The sequence below is a fragment of the Emydura macquarii genome, unplaced genomic scaffold (assembly GCF_026122565.2).
Source record: "Emydura macquarii macquarii isolate MOO-44397 ecotype Brisbane River unplaced genomic scaffold, CSIRO-AGI_Emac_v2 contig_2369, whole genome shotgun sequence".
Classification (NCBI taxonomy): Eukaryota; Metazoa; Chordata; order Testudines; family Chelidae; genus Emydura; species Emydura macquarii.
In genome coordinates, this window is record NW_027132506.1 from 2,829,778 (window position 1) to 2,846,255 (window position 16,478).

The following is a 16,478-nucleotide window of genomic DNA, read 5'->3' on the forward strand; positions in this document are numbered from 1 at the left end:
TACTTCTCAAAGCCCCTTACAACGGAGGGCAGTATGCCTATCCCCATTTTACAGATGGGGAAACTGAGGCACAGAGGGTGGGCTTGGGCTGCCAGAGATCACCCTTCGGGCCAATGGCAGACCTAGGACTAGAACCCAGAACCCCAGTCCAGTGTTCTACTCACTAGGCCACACCACCTAGTCACCAAGCATAGGAGAGCTGTTTCCCAGGACTGTCTCAGCCAATGTGGCGCTATCTGGAGCAGAGCGGCAGCACCCTGGCTGATTTGGCACGTCACCCTGGTTATTAGGGGGCTGGGGGAAACGAGTTCGCAAGAGCTGTGTGAGGAAGGCACCTTACAACGATCCTGGGCTGATTCAAAAGGCTTTGTGTTTTCTTTGGCAGCAAGCAAGTCAGTAATGGGATTTCCCCCCAGCCAAGTACCAGGTGCTGTCAGAGCTCTTCAGAGAGCCTCTGCTTGGGAAGTCCACAAAACGCTGCTGGCTCCTTGCTTCTGTGAGCCAGTGAGGCTGTTCCCTGGCGTTCACACCATGTCCCTAAATGGATTGCCTCACAGGACAGATAAGCAGGCACCGCCTTGTCTGTTTGCCTGCGACCCAGCAGATCTGTTCTGCCTGTGAGGATCTGCAGGTGGGATTCTTCAGAGCAGGCTGGAACACCTGCTAATCACAAGCAATTCTATGGCCACAGGAGAATCTGATCGCTTGCCGTCCAACAATGTGTACGTGTCGACTCATGTCCTTTAGGACCACATTCCACGTCTCTAGAGCTGGTCAGGTGTGTGCCCCAACCTGTCCCTGATGCGTCTGCCGTCAGTGTCTCGGGGGGGGGAGGGGGCAAAGGGCAGCCCTCCCTGGAATCCTGGGGGGTTTGGCCACCAAGAGGACACCTGGCCCAGCGCAGAGAGTCATACTTTGCAAACAAGGCTTGCTAGTTCCCTATTGGGAGGAGTTTAGTGTTCCCATTAACTGCACTAATGGGATGGGGGGGGGGGGGAGGAACTGCTCAACCCCCTTCTGGGGAACTCAGTCCTTTTTAGCACAGTTAGGGGTAGGGTGGATGTGGCTGGCTGCAGAGCATTAGCTGATCTCAGATGCCCTCGTCACCTGGCCATGCTCCTCTGGCAGGAGAAAAAACGTAGCGTTTGCTGACTTGTGAGCTTTTCCCTCGGCTACTGACATCTCCATTTCAAGGGTCTCAGCAACGCAGCAGAGCAGCTCCCGGACAGCTGGGAAATTCCATAATCTCCCTAAGTAACCCATTCCAGTGCTTCACCACCCGCCTGGTGAAAAACTTTTTCCTAATGTCCAACCTAGACCTCCCCCACTGCAATTTGAGACCATTGCTCCTAGTCTGTCATCTGCCACCCCTGGGAACAGCCTAGCTCCATCCTCTCTGGAACCCCCCTTCAGGTAGTTAAAGGCTGCTATCAAATCCCCCCTCATTCTTCTCTTCTGCAGACTAAACAAGCCTAGTTCCCTCAGCCTCTCCTCTTAAGTCCTATGCTCCAGCCCCCTAATCATTTTCATTGCCCTCCGCTGGACTCTCTGCAATTTGTCCACATCTTTTCTGTAGTGGGGGGCCCAAAACCGGACACAACACTCCAAATGAGGCCTCACCAGTGCTGAATAGAGGGGAATAATCACTTCCCTCAATCTGCTGGCAATGCTCCTACTAATGCAACCAATTAGCCTTCTTGGCAACCAGGGCACACTGTTGATTCATATCCAGCCTCTTATCCACTGTAACCCCCAGGTCCTTTCCTGCAGAACTGCTGCCTAGCCCGTCGGTCCCCAGACTCATGTGTAAGCTGTTCCCGTGGTCTCTGTCTGCAGTTGGGGTCTGGCGACTCGGGCAGTAGGGAGTGTAACCGTCTGTTTTCCTGACTGATGGGCAGGAGGTCGGCTCCTGGGAGCCCCAGGGGGAGATCCTCCGCATGGTCCAAGGTGGAGATTGCAGGGATATGGCTGGTCAGGCCATTTCTGTGCCTATCACAGGTGATCACACCTGTTTCTCTGGCCTTGGGATCCCTGAGCCTCAGAGAGTCCCACAGGGTCACCCTGGGCCATTGCAGTGCCGATGCGGACAGGGAACGCCAGCCACAGAGCAATCGGCTAGGCCAGCACAATGCTACAATGCTCCCAGTCCTGTCCCCCCTTTGTGGCAGTTGTCATCGGAACACAGGCACTGCCAGCGGGGATCAGACCCAGGGCCCATGAAGCCCAGGGTGTGCCCAGCACCAAACGCTGAGGAGGGAGGTATAAGAACCAGCAGGAGAAGAGGGGGGATAATTTGTCTCCACATTGGTCTCATCCTGATCCCTCCTAGGCTGGCTGCAGCCCTGAAGCAGGAGGTTCAATGCCCCTGCCAACAGTCTGACCATCAGCAACGGTGATGAGCCAGACACCTTTGTGGTCACTTGAAGCCTCTGATCACTCTTGGATTTCTTGGCTGCGCTGCCTTCATGTGGCAGTGAGTTCCTCAGGCTAATTGTACATTATGTGAACAAGTGTTTCTGGCATGACCCCTGGGCCTTGAACCCAGGTCCACTAGAGCAACCTCACCCCAACCCCCCACCTGGCAGCCTGCTGACAAGGCCTTGCCTGGGAGCCATGAAGTCCAGCCCCGGGGTGAGGCTCTGTCCTGACATCCCATGGACAGATCCCCAGAGCAGCTGATTGGCCCAATGCCCAGAGCAACTGATTGGCCCGATCCCCAGAGCAGCTGATTGGCGTGCTGGCCATACTTAAGCCAGCAGGGAGCTGACTGAAGAACAGCTGAGCTCCGCCCTACTCTACACTTTGTGCTGCCTGCTCCTGTGGCTTCATTTTGTGGTGTTCTGAACCACAGTGACCCCTGCCATTGGACTTGTGGTTGTGAACCTCCGGCTTGTCTCCTGCCTGCCTCTGCCCTCCTGATCCAGCCTGTCAGGGGTTCCTGTCTCTGGTTCCTGAACTCCAGTTTGTCTCCTGCTTCCGATCGGTATCCTGAGTAAGCCGACACCTGGCTTGTGCCTGTGGACTCTGGTTCTGACTGCGGGCTCTGTCTGCCCACAACTGGGCTGGGACAGTTTCTGGGTCTCGGTTTTGAATCCCCCTTGTTCTTGTGTTAGGAGATGGGGAGAAGAAATGCTCCCAACTCCCTGCTCTAGTCACAGACTCTAAGGTCAATAGGGACCACTGTGATCATCTAGTCTGACCTCCTGCACATTGCAGGCCCCAGAACCTCGACCCCCCATGGCTGTCATAATAAACGGCCAAGTCCGAGCCGGGTGCTAGCACCACACTCAGTGCAGGGGAGTGACAAGGATGCATTTGAAATGCTGCTGCTGTGGTAAATGGCTTGAGGGATGGTCAGAGTCCTCCCCTCCACTGACTCACCAGTCACTCTTTGGTACCATGTCCCTCATTCAGCACCTCGCTAGGATCCTTTCAATCTCCCTTCATTGGGGAGATTGTTCTTTTGCCCTTCTCTGAACCGTGTAGTTCAGCAATAACCCCTGAGCTGGGGTGAGCGGCAAGTGCCTGCTACATAGCTTCCTCGCCCTGGCTGTACATAGGCCTGAGAGCACGGGGCTGGCTGGTCGGCCCAGTCTGTCTAAACAAGCCAGGAAGGCTTCATTTGGAGCAGCCACACAAATGCTGCTTTCTAAACTTCTTCTGGCTGTCCAGCCCCTGCCGCCCACATCTGGCCCCTTGCCTTGGATGCTGGTGCCGCTCCAGAAGGCATCACTGCTGAGGGATGGGGGCTGACCCCTGAGGCAGCAGTCCCTGCTTGGCCTGGAGATTAGAGCCCCGAGATGTGGTGTGTGCTAGGGAGGGCCGGCAGCAGAGACATCAGCTGAGGTGGCTAAGCGAGGAGCTTTTTCTACACTCCTGCTTCCTGCCCATGGAGCTGGGAAATCAGACAGACCGTGAGCTGGAGCAATGGGGGATGCAGTATGTAGCAGCAGCACTGAAAGGCCTCAGGCAGGGAGTGCCCTGTCCCAAACAGCAGGCTGGCAGCTATGGAAACACTGAAAGAGATTCTAGAGTGAGGAAGGAGGGGGCATCAAACCGAATGTGGGATTGCAGGGGTCTGTGGGAGCCCAGACAGTCAGTGCAATGGGGGGCTCGGCTAAGTGTGCACAGGGCACAGAGCAGAGGCAAAAGTCCCTCCTGCCAGCCGTCTGGGGTGAGGGCTCCTGGAACACGGCAGCCCATTCCAGGCATGCCATCAGCAGAGAACCGGGAGGCAGTCAGAAAAGAGCCACAGAAACGATCAGGCTGGAGAGATTAAGAGTCAAGTATGCATAGCTCAGCTAATGGCACTCTGCATGCCTCCGCAGGGCCCGCCTGGAAAGAGTGCAGATCTCCCACGGACAGACCAGGGAGTTAACACAGCCCACAGGCGAAAGGAAGGAGGGAAAAGGGAATGCAGTATATGAAGGGGAACATTGGGGCTGAATGAGTGAGACTGTTCCTGGTGGTGGGGGGAGAGGGGGCAGTGGGCTGCACTGGCTGTGAGTGAGTCTCCCACAAAACATGGTGGAAGTCCCATTACTTGGCTGGCAGGGTGGCTGGGAAATCAGGCCCACCTGGTTAACATTGAGAGGAACTGCCCATGGGAACAACTGGCCTGGCCTGGGGGATTCTCTGTCGTGTAGTTTTTATTCAGGGTTGTGGGGGCCCTGTTCTAGCTCAGCCAGGAGCTTTGCTGGGGGGTGTTGTCGAGCCCCTGGGGAACTTGTCTGGCCTGTGCCAGGACGATCAGAACAGGCCGTTCTCGCCATGAACTGCAGGGTCAGGCAGGCATTTCCCCAGGTCAGGTTGGCAGTGACCTGGGAGCTTTTCACCCACCTCTGCAGCATGGGGTGCAGGTCACTGCCAGGATTACCTGGCTGTATCTCACTTCAACATTTCCCTAGGTATTCCGATTCCCAGCTTTAAATCATGCAGATGTATTCCGAGGCACGTCCACCCCACAGTGCCTCAGCAAACACCTCTGCTGGAACAACTCACTAGTTATCCCTTGGCCATGTATTCCGTTCTCATACAGCTGGAGGCAGCCACCCACCCAGCCACAGGGAAGCTGTTCAGATCTCTCCACACTGTTGTTTTAGGCTCTCTCTCTGCAGACCCAGAGAGACCTAGGTGACTGCACCAAGTCAGACGTGGTGGGTTCCCACCTGGAAAGGCTAGGAATTCCTGTGGGAATTTTCTAACAACTGTGCGGCTGTAAGTGGCCACTTGGCACTGCCAGTGGGGCTCAGCATGTCTGGGCTCACAGGGGATTTAGAATCACGTTCACCATGCCCACATCCCCAGCCGCACTGGTGCTGAGCACTCCAAGAGGCAGGGCTAGGACGTGGCTAGGGGCTGCCCACTCAGCTGGGATGGGGAAAGTGTTCCGAAGGCCCCCACACTTAGCTGGGGGCTGCCAAGGGCACCACTCAGGCACCTGCGAGCCCTGCCCCTGTCTGATTAACTCCCACTCCCCCCAACACACTGGAGAGGACGGCTGAGAGAGCAAGCACTGGATAAGGAGCTAGGAGTGGGCAGGGCTAGAGGGACCAGGACACGGGAGGCAGGCAACTTACAGTGAGTGGCTGGCCCCATGGGGACGTGTGCATCCGTGGGGTGCCTGTACTGGGTGCTCACTCACAGCATGTCTTGGTGCAGAGCTGGGGGGTCCGTGCCCACACACCACGTAGTGCGGGGTGGATGTTGGCGTCTGTGTCTTGGGGTGTCTGTGTCTGGGGGAGCAGGAGGTTCCTGTACAGGACCGGCAGGTGCCCTTTGTCTGCTGGGGCCATGAAGGGAACTCAGGGAGCAGGTGGACGGACTGGGCCGAACCCCAGGACCCAGGGATCTGCCGGGCCCAAGGCAGCGGTGCCGAGAAGGCACAAGCCAGGAGAGCCAACCTGACCCGGAGCCCGAAGCGAGCCCCTGGCCCTGGGTCTGGCGGGGGCAGGCTACAGGAGCTGCAGGGAGGGGGCCGCAGGGCCCAGCGCCGCTTGGGAACAATCAAAGCCTGGGCGCTACTCACGGGGCCGGGCCGGGCCGGGCCGGGCCAGGGTTACCGGATGGGCCCAAGGACACGGGGCGGGGCCCGCAGCACAGGAGCAGGGGGCACGGGGCGCGGGGGCCCGGGACAGGCGGGGCGGGGCTGTGGGGACACGGGGCCGGGACTGGGGCCGGGCGGCTCCCCCCGCTGCCCCACGCAGCAGTCGGGCCCCCGGCGCACCCACAGGGCAGAGGTTGCGCCTCCGGCTTCGGCTTCGGCTCCGGCTCCGCGGCACGGGCGGGGCGGGGCCGGGCCGGGCCGGGCCAGGCGCGGGGAGGGGCCAGCAGCAGGGCGAGGTCCTTTCGGGGGGGCGGGGCGGGGGGCGTGTCCCCGCCGGTCAGGCAGGGCGGTTGGGCGCCGGGCGGGCAGACGCGGCCAGGCTGCGCTGCGGTGCGGTCGGAGCAGGCGCTGCGCTGTGATTGGCTGCGGCGGGCTCGTGCCGGCGGTTGCTAGGCTCCGTGCGCCGCCCCTCCCCCAGGTACGTGCCCGCGCGGGGTCGCGCTCGCTCGTCGCCCCCGCTGGCTCGGTCGGTGCCGGTGGCGGCCAGTCCCCGGCTGGGAGCGGCCTTCTCCGAGCCGGGGCCGCCCGCCCGCCAGCCCGCCGCGCCTGCCGCACCGGTGAGGGCTCTGCGAGGGCCGGGCCCTGCGGGCGGGGCCCGGGGAGGCGGCTCGGGGCTTTGTGGCGGGGCCGCCGGCTGCAGTGCGGGGCCTGGCCCCGGGGCGGTGTCGGCGCTGTGGGGGCTGGGCTGGGCTGCTCCCGGGGGGGTGTCGGGCGCTGTGGGGGCTGGGCTGGGCTGCTTCCTGGGGGGGGGGGGGGGCGGGCGCTCCCGGGGGGGGCTGTACCCCCCCCCATTCGGGCTCTGTGCATATGGGGGTAGTGCTCGCTGCCTCCCTCCGCAGTGGGGTATTCGCATTAGTGCTGCGCCTTGTAGTCGGGACTGGGAGAGATCCTGTCCTGGGCACTGGTGGGCCTTACTGGGATCCCCAGCCCACCCGTTCCTGGCTGAGGTATGGCCGGGTCCGAAGTGTCTCCTACGTTCCCATCCCCTTTTATGCCCTTGTCTCTTGGGGGCAGCCCACCTCGAGTTACCCCTGCCCTTTTGTAGAGTCCTGGCATGGAGCTCATTCCATCTAGTTAGCTTGGAGTGCTAGGGGTGGCACTGCCTTGAGAGAAGGGCTCTGAGGTCATCTCTGCATTATGGAGCTGGCCCTGACCCCAGACATTTGGATACCACCGAGAGGGGCGTGGTAGAAATACTTGCATAGGTTGGTGGTCTTATTTGGTGTTCAGCTGGAAATCCCACCTTCCAGTTCTTTTGAGGAAAGCATGCTCTTGTCTGCAGGAGTTACACCTTTGCCCTTCTAGTTGTGTGTTATAGTTAGGATTGGAAGGACTTGATTTTTATTGGGGAATGTCTGTAAACAGTTTTCACTATGCACCCATAAACTGAGGCAAAAATATTTCCATCAGTAATAGTTGAAATTTACAGATAGGCAAAGTAAGAGAAATGCTGCTTGAAAACTTACTAGAGTTTGATTTATGGATATTTGCTTTATATAGTTTGATATGTGATATTGGCAATGGTTTTAATGGTCATACAACTTTAACTTTTGAATCTCAACATCTCTTATTGTTAAATAATTGTCTATCGCTCCATATTTTCCTGAAACTATTAAAAATTAAAATCAATGCAAATAGAAAAAAACCTTAAAAGTAAACATTAACTATCAAAATTATAAAAATCAAATTCTGCCAAGCATGATTGTAGGGTTCTGCCATGCTATAATCCGTACACAGTCTGTCATGCTTAGCGTTCTCTGGTTTGGTTGTGAACGTGGTAAGGTGTAGTAGCTCTAACTTCCCATCATCGTTGTAGAATCCCAGAGTCCTTTTCACACTAACAAATGTTGTTAGAATCTGCTTACTTCTGATCATGGTAGAGTTGTGCTAGTGCAGGTAGGGTGGTTGAGTCCTAACCATGCGGTTTTCTCAAGGGTTGGCATCTTCATTTCCAGATTGTACTAGTAATAAGTCACTGTAGCGTGTGCAGTGGCAGCGGGAGATGTTCCTGGGGTCATCAAAGCATTTGGCTTTCAGCTCTATGTATGTCTTACAAGTACAAGTAAGGCCAGCACCAATAGACATCCTGTCTTGGCTTATTGCTCTTCTAGCAGCTCTGGGGGATGACCTGGCTCTCACTGACAAGATGAAGGTACTGAAGTGTGTGTTCCCTTTGAATGTCAGTTTTGGTAATGGCAACCAGTTTCTTCCTTTTGATGGAATTGGATACAGTTTCCCTAAATCTTATTAAAGGCCTAATTTACATATACACACACACAGACACACAGCTGCACCTCCCATTGCATCGTTAAGTTGCCCTCTTGTGCCTAGTCTTGCAGCTTTTCTTTGGCTTCTGTATAGCTGTTATATCACAAGGGGTCAGTTGGGAGAATTGAGGCTGCCTTCTTGACCCTCATATCCTGAGTTTGGTGCAATATGGACTCAGTGTAGGAGAGGAGCCTTTGCGCTGAATAATGCTATGACATGTATGAGTCTTCTCTTCTGTCAAACATTTAGGGTCCATTGACTTGAAAATATCACTGGAGATGAACTTATTCTTCTGCCTTCTTGTTTTCCTCAAGCCCGTTTGATCTTCTTGTACTGCCTGTGCTGCTCTAGTGGAATCCCAGTACCAAAATAATTCTATTAACTACTGAGCACATATCTAGTGTATATTTCAGTGTGTGGTTTCTTACTTCTAGCTGCTTAGATCTCTCTCCATCTCTTCTCTGACAAGCATATTGACCCCCAAGCCTTGATCCTGCCCTTAATATGGAAGGTAATTGGGAGTCTCTATGTGCTCCCTTATCACGCAGGCAGATTTTCCAAACTATGTGGTTGCAATACATATCTATGTCTCTGAGTTCTGAAGATATCTCCTATTTAGACTCTGGATCCAGTCTCACACTACTTCTAATATGGGACTGCTACTCCAAGAAAGAATCTGATCTGAATCATTTGGGGGGCAGTCCTAATACCAGTGATTTTTACAAAGCAGATAGAGTGCAAGTTCCATGATGTCTCGTTCTTAAGTGGGGAAGTTGGTGGGGGGGAGAGGGAATTTAGTGACCAAATCTGTAGAGTGTGATCGTCCTGGAGTTTCAGAGCATAGACGGGGTCCACGTATGTCACAGTGTTCCTAGTGGCATATACAGTGTAGGTGATGGCATCACAGGTCATGTTCTCCAAGAAAATCTTCAGCACTTCACAGGGGTCTCCTCGTAGGCCAGTCCAGAGGTACGCTTACAGTTCTGTGGTGAGCCAAACAACAAATAACCAGTTTTGTTAGCTTAGTGTCTTCTGATGGTGGTTAGTGCCACACTTCCTCAGTCACTTATCACCTTTGCCATGTCCAGACAGGCTTCTGGAACTTTTTGCCTCAAACTTTGGCCCCCCTGGCCCGAGCTCTGAGAATCAAGCTAGGCTCTTTCCAAAGCTCTGTGGGCTACACTCAACCCTCAGTTACACATCTACCAATCCCTTTCTCTTCATTGGGTTGGCACAGATGTAACGGATTGGATCTTAGTAAACAATTCTATTGCACAAGAAGAAATAGATTCCACTTTGCTTTCCTTAGGTGTGCTGGCTCATCAGGCATAAGCAGCAATAAAACTAATCCCTAGTCAGCAAAATCTAAATCTGATGCCCCGAAAGCTAATCTCTAGTCCCTTCAAGTCAGTAGACCTGACTCTGGTGGTGTACGTGCTTGGGGCATTTGTGGAGCTGGGAGGTGCTATTGCTGTGCAGTTGTTTTTCAGAATAGCACTGCTCGCTAGGAATTGGCCTAAGGCAGATAGCAGTATTCTGTGTAAATGGTTCATGTTTACCTGAGCTTTGCTGCCAATGGCCTCTTGCTGGTGGTTCAGGGTGAAAGAATGTGGAGGAAGCTAGTACTGTTGCTGGGAAGAGCGTATGTGTGTGTGCTCCCTGGATGCTGGCTGAACAGTGCACTTGGCTTGAAGAGGTGAGAACTGGTGTTGACATAAATTTCCTCTCTTTTATATGGTAAAACCAAGCGTTTACCTAGTTCACCTCAACGGTTCCTGGCAGGAGTCCCTGCTTCTTCTCAGGTGCCCCTGTGTAATATGGCCTCCAGTGCTTCTTGCCTCAGCCATGCTACTGCTCTTGTGTATATTTTTAGTTTATCTTTATATATTGTGTTATTTAAAAAAAGCATTAGCTGTTTTATGTATTCCTTCCCACCTCCAGGGTCCTCAGTTTAATAGTCTCCAATTCACTGTAGGTTTCTTTGCACAGTGTCTCCTGCTTCTGCTATTCCAAGCATCCTAAACCATTTATTTGTTCTTCCTGATACTCATCATTGCACTCTTCTATCCTAAATGTAGGGTAGCGTGCCAGTCAAAAAAAGCCTGATACTGAGATGAAATGTTTGGAGCACCACTACTTAGAGAAATAATCAGCAAAGCCTAGCTTACTGGATTTTGGATCTTACTTTATCCTTGATGTAGGAATTTGCCCTTAGATTCCTGTGGGTGTCTGAACTAATCTTGCGTTAGAGGAAAATTTTGTGTGAAGAGCATACCAGCTTGAAAAATGCATGTCACTCCGATAATCAGTATATAAATATTTGTAGTAAATTCTTGGTAACGGCATTAGCCTCAATGTTGAGTTGGGAAAATTGTTGTCTACATGTGCCAGTGAGCTGATATAGCAGCATTTCTGCTTTACGTTTTGTGGTATAGATGTTGTATGGAATTTTTGAAATAGCACTTTAATTACCTGCTTTCGTTGCAATAAATGATGCCTGTCTTTGCAGGAAGGCCAGCACCTCTGTATCAGCACTTATCATCCCAGTCATTCCGCCGCCATCCAGTTTTGCTGTTCTATGCTTTCTGTATTTTTAAAAATGAAAGCCAACTTGGATGCTAGTTCTAACCAAAACTGAGTTCTGATTAACTCTGAGAAGCATGGCTGGAGTGAACCTGAGTTGATTGTAGTTTTTCTTCCATAAAATGTGGATAGGATTAACAGGCTCCTTCCCAGTTTGAAGGATTGCCTATAGGTGCTTTGTCAGCAGAGTTTGAGTAACTATCACCTTAATTTGTTCTGGAGTATTAGACAGAGGGGACAAATAGCATCACTTACTGTTTGCTTTCATTTGTGTCAGTGAGGTCTGAGAATGTATCAATAAACCAGTGTTTTGCCTGATTCTTGTTGCTCTGGAACTGCTAGATGATGGGCTCGATTGAAAGATTTAGTGCAGCGCTTCTTGTGTTAAACACGAGAAATACATTACAGAGAGTTGAGGAAGGGAGGAGGAGCATGGCTGCTCTGGCAGGAGCAGTGCTTCTTGTCAGATGTAGGTAAGGCATGCAATGGAGGGTGAGTTGCATGCTATGTACTGTTTTTAAAAGAGAAACTGAATCTGACCCATGCTATTTATACAGCTGTCTGGCCTGTATATCATCAAGGAAGCTTTCCCTTTGACATAGCTGCAGTGGTTGCTGCAGCCAGACTTTGGATAGTCTCATCATAGAATCATAAAAATGTAGGGTTGGAAAGGACTTTAACAGGTCATCAGGTCCAGCCCCCTGCAATGAGACAGGGCCAAGTAAACCTAGACCATCCCTGACAGGTGTTTGTCCGACTGGTTCTTAAAAACCAATCCTTAACCTCCCTTGCAAGCCTATTCATAGAATCATAGAATATTAGAGTTGGAAGGGACTTCAGGAGGTATCTAGTCCAACCCCCTGCTCAAAGCAGGACTAACACTTCCCTCCCCACCCTTATTAGTTAGAAAAGCTTTCCTAATATCTAACATAAATCTCCCTCAATGTAGATTCAGCCTCTTACTACTTATCCTGCCATCAGTGGACATGGAGAACAATTGATCCTCTTTATAACAGCCCTCAACATATTTGAAAACTGTTATCAGGTCCCTCCTCAGTTACCTTTTCTTAAGACTAAACATGCCCTGTTTTTTAAAGCTTTCCTCAGAGGTCAGGTTTTCTACATCTTTTATCACTTTTGTTGCTGTCCTCTGGATTCTATCCAATTTGTCCACATCTTCCTAAAATGTGGCACCCAGAATTGGACACAGTACTCCCACTAAGGCCTCACCAGTGCCAAGTAGAGTGGGACTATTACCTCCAGCATCTTACACATGACACGGCTGTTAATACACCCAAGAATGTCAGGGTTTTTTGCAACTACATCACATTGTTGACTCGTTTAATTTGTGACCCCCTGTAACCACCAGATCCATTTCAGCAGTACTACCACCTAACCAGTTATTCCCAATTTGTAGCTAAGCATTTGATTTTTCCTTCCGAAATGTAGAGTTTTGCACTTGTCTTTATTTAACTTCATCTTGTTGATTTCAGACCAGTTCTCTTTGTCAAGGTTGTTTTGAATTCTAATGCTGCCCTTCAAAGTGTTTGCAATCCCTCCCATCTTGGTATCATGCATAAGTTTTATGAACATACTCTCCTCCATTATCCAAGTTATTAGTGAAAATATTGAATAGTACTGGATCCAGGACTAACTCCTGCAGGACTGCACTAGGGACATCCTTCCAGTTTGACAGGAATCACTGATAATTACTATTTGATTATGGTCTTTCAACCACTTGTGCACCCAACTTGCAGTACTGTAATTTAATCGAGAGTACATTTCCCTAGTTTGCTTATGAGAATGCCATGTGGGACTGTCAAAAGCCTTTATAAAATCACGATGTATCACATCTATTGCTTCCCCTCCTGTCGGATAGTCCAGAAATCTTTCAAAGAAGGAAATTAGGTTGGTTTGGCATTATTTGTTCTTGACAAATCCATGCTGGCTATTCCTTATAACTCTGTTATCCTCTGGGTGAGTACAAACAGATTGTTTAATAATTTGTTCCAGTATTTTTCCAAATATTGAAATTAGGCTGACTGATTTATAATTCCCCGTTCCTCTTTGCTCCACCTTTTTAAAGACAGGTACTATATTTGCCTTTCTCCAGTCTTCTGAGACCTCATCTGTCATCCATGAGTTCTTGAAGATAATTTGTAACAGTTCTAAGATTGCTTCAGCTAGTTCCGTGAGCATGCTAGAATGAATTTCCTCAGGCCTTGTTGACTTGAATTGCATCTAATTTATCTAAATATTCTTTAACCTGTTATTCTCTATTTTGGCTTGGCTTCATTCCCTCTTGTTACTATTAATTGTGTTGAGTATTTGGTCACCATTAGCGTTTTTAGTGAAGACTGAAGTAAGTTAGGCTTTACATACCTCAGCCTTCTTGATGTCATCAGTTATTAGCTCTCCTTCCTCGCTAAACGGAGGACCTATACTTTTCTTTATCTTTCTCTGATGTAAAGAACCTTTTCTTATCGCCGTTTATGTTTCTTGGTGGGTATAACTTATTTTGTGCCTTAGCCTTTCTGATTTTGTCCTTACATGCTTGTGCTATTCTTTTGTACTCATCCTTAGAAGTTCATCCATGTTTCCACTTGTAGGATTCCTTTTTGATTTTCAGGTCATTAAAGAGCTCCTGATAGAGCCCTATTGGCCTCTTACTATTCTTACTATCTTCCCTTTGCATTGGGAGTTTGATGTTGTGCCTTTAATAGCATCTCTTTGAGAAACTGCTGGCTCTCCTGAACAACTTCATCCCTTCAATTTTGTTCCCATGGGACTTAAACTCAGAGAGCTTGTAGGTAGTGTGCTTTTTTGATGTACGTTGTCCTTATTCTGCTGCTTTCATTCCTTTCTTAGAATCACGAAAAATCTATCATGATTACTTCATCCAAATTGCCTTCCACCTTCAGAATCGCAACCCATTCCTCTGGAATCAAGCCCTCCATTACTACTAGATCTTGTGTTTTGGATATTTGTTCTAGAAATGCTTCTTCCACATCTTCTTCCTGATTTGGTCGTCTACTGTAGTCCTACCGTGACATCATCCCTATTTTACCCAGGGACTGTTACTGCCCTGCCTCTTACCTCCTTCTGGAGCTCAGAACAAGTGTATATAAGTTTGAGGTATCATGTAATACCCTGCCTGTCCTTCCTGAACAAGCTGTACCCCTCTATGCAGATATGCCAGTCTTGAGATTTATCCCACCATGTCTGTGTTGCCAGTTAAGATGTATTTTAGCTTGTGTACTAATACTTCCTGTTCTCATGTACGGAGACATCTAAGATGTTGAGCCGATTGCCCTACTGATTTCCCTCTTCTTGCTTCTATGACTCAATTGTAATTTTCTATGGATCTGGGGAACTACAGACCAGTCAGTTTCACCTCAGTCCCCGGAAAAATCGTGGAGCAGGTCCTCAAGGAATCCATTTTGAAGCACTTGGAAGAGAGGAAGGTGATCAGGAATAGTCAGCATGGATTCACCAAGGGCAAGTCATGCCTGACCAACCTGATTGCCTTTTATGATGAGATGACTGGCTCCGTGGATGTGGGGAAAGCACTGGACGTGATATAACTTGACTTTAGCAAAGCTTTTGATATGGTCTCCCACAGTATTCTTGCTAGCAAGTTACAGAAGTATGTGTTGTATAAATGGATTATAAGGTGGATATAAAACTGGTTAGATCATTGGGTTCAATGGGTAGTGATCAATGGCTTGATGTCTAGTTGGCAGCTGGTATCAAGCAGAGTGCCCTAGGGGTCGGTCCTAGGGCCGGTTTTGTTTAACAGCTTCATTAATGATCTGGAGGATGGGGTAGATTGCACCCTCAGCAAGTTTGCAGATAACACGAAGCTGGGGGGAGTGGCAGGTACGCTGAAGGATAGGGATAGGATACAGCGTGACTTAGACAAATTGGAGGATGGGGCCAAAAGAAATCTGATGAGGTTCAACAAGGACAAGTGCAGAGTCCTGCACTTAGGATGGAAGAATCCCATGCACTGCTACAGACTGGGAACTGACTTCCTAGGCAGCAGTTCTGCAGAAAAGGACCTGGGAGTTACAGTGGACAAGAAGCTGTATGTGAGTTAACAGTGTGCCCTTGTTGCCAAGAAGGCTAACAGCATATTGGGCTGCATTAATAGGAGTATTGCCAGCAGATTGAGGGAAGTGATTATTCCCCTCTATTCCTCATTGATAAGACCACATATGGAATACTGTGTCCAGTTTTGGGCTCCCCACTACAGAAAGGTTGTGGACAAATTGGAGAAAGTCCAGCAGAGGGCAATGAAAATGATTAGAGGGCTGGAGCACATGACTTATGAGAAGCTGAGGGAAATGGGCTTATTTAGTCTGCAGAACAGAAGAGAAGAATGAGGGGAGATTTGTTAGTAACTTTCAACTACTTGAAGAGGGGTGCCAAAGAGGATGGAGCTAGGCTGTTCAGTGGTGGCAGATGACAGAACAAGTTGCAGTGGGGAAGGTCTGGGTTGGAAATTAGGAAAATCTTTTTCACCAGGAGGGTGGTGAAGCACTGGAATGGGTTACCTAGGGAAGTGGTGGAATCTCCATCCTTAGAGGTTTTTAAGGTGCGGCTTGACAAAGCTCTGGCTGGGATGATTTAGTTGGGGTTGGTCCTGGTTTCAGAAAGGGTTGGAATAGATGATCTCCTGAGGTCCATCCCTAATCTAGGATTCTGTGTGTGTCCCCCACCCTATTAGCCCTCTGTTAAAGTTGCCTTTCTTGTGTTTACCTGTGGGCTTTTGTCACCTGCCCCCTTTGAGCTTAGTTTAAAACCCTCCTTTCTCTATTGGTGGGTCAGTGTGCATAGATGTTCTTTTCCTTCTGGGTCAGGTGGACCCTATCTTGTCACAGGAATCCTTGTTCCCAGAACAGCATCCCATGGTTGCAGAAGCCGAAGTCCTCCCATTGTGACGCTATATGCTCAGCCATGTGTTTGTCTCCAGGATGCCTGTCTCTCTGCCTGGGCCTTACTCTCGACTGGGAGGATGGGTGAAAATGCCAGCTGTCTTCCCCCCCGCCCCTCCCTTCACCATTGTTTCCAGAGCCCTGTAGTCACTGCTGATCTGCTCAAGGTCTTACCTGGCAGTATCATTAGTGCCCACGAGGGTGAACAGCATGGAGCAGACTTGTCCTGCTGTCCTTTAGGCCCAGAAGCAATAGCCTTGTGAGGAGTTGTTAAATTAATAGAATTAACTCCTGTAAGGGTGAGTCTACACTGGGAAAATATATGCCTGTAATTCTACTGTAGTGGTGTTCCACCTGTGTAGTAATGGTGGGGATGCCAATGTAAAGAGGGCTCTGGAATTTTTGACACTAACGAAAGCTTGCCTGAAGCAGGATTAGGTAACATGATGGTAAAAATACTTGCACCCTGGTCTACGCTACAACTTGCGTTCCCTTACTAAACTAGAGGAGAACTATGCCTTATTGAAGTGGTGAATCTGAAATTTCAGAGTATGCTGCCAAATCTGTTCAGATTCCAGAGCTTT

At 50.3% G+C, this 16,478-nt stretch overlaps 1 protein-coding gene and 1 long non-coding RNA gene across 3 annotated transcripts in view; both read left to right on the forward strand.

Annotated features, from left to right (window-relative positions):
• The first annotated feature begins 2,806 nt into the window (after positions 1 to 2,806).
• LOC137161716 (uncharacterized) lies at positions 2,807 to 4,423 on the forward strand. The gene is made up of 2 exons (XR_010922160.1): positions 2,807 to 2,992; positions 4,329 to 4,423. It is a non-coding gene; the product is annotated as an uncharacterized lncRNA (long non-coding RNA).
• Positions 4,424 to 6,419: 1,996 nt separating this feature from the next.
• The window catches only part of DAG1 (dystroglycan 1), a 92,302-nt gene continuing 82,243 nt past the window's right edge, over positions 6,420 to 16,478 (forward strand). Inside the window, exon 1 of one of the 2 annotated variants that reach the window (XM_067561233.1) lies at positions 6,420 to 6,524. The gene's annotated coding sequence lies outside the window, so the exon portion shown is untranslated. Of the gene's footprint in view, positions 6,525 to 6,570; positions 6,664 to 16,478 lie in introns of those variants that run through there. The other variant, XM_067561232.1, reaches the window with a different exon arrangement.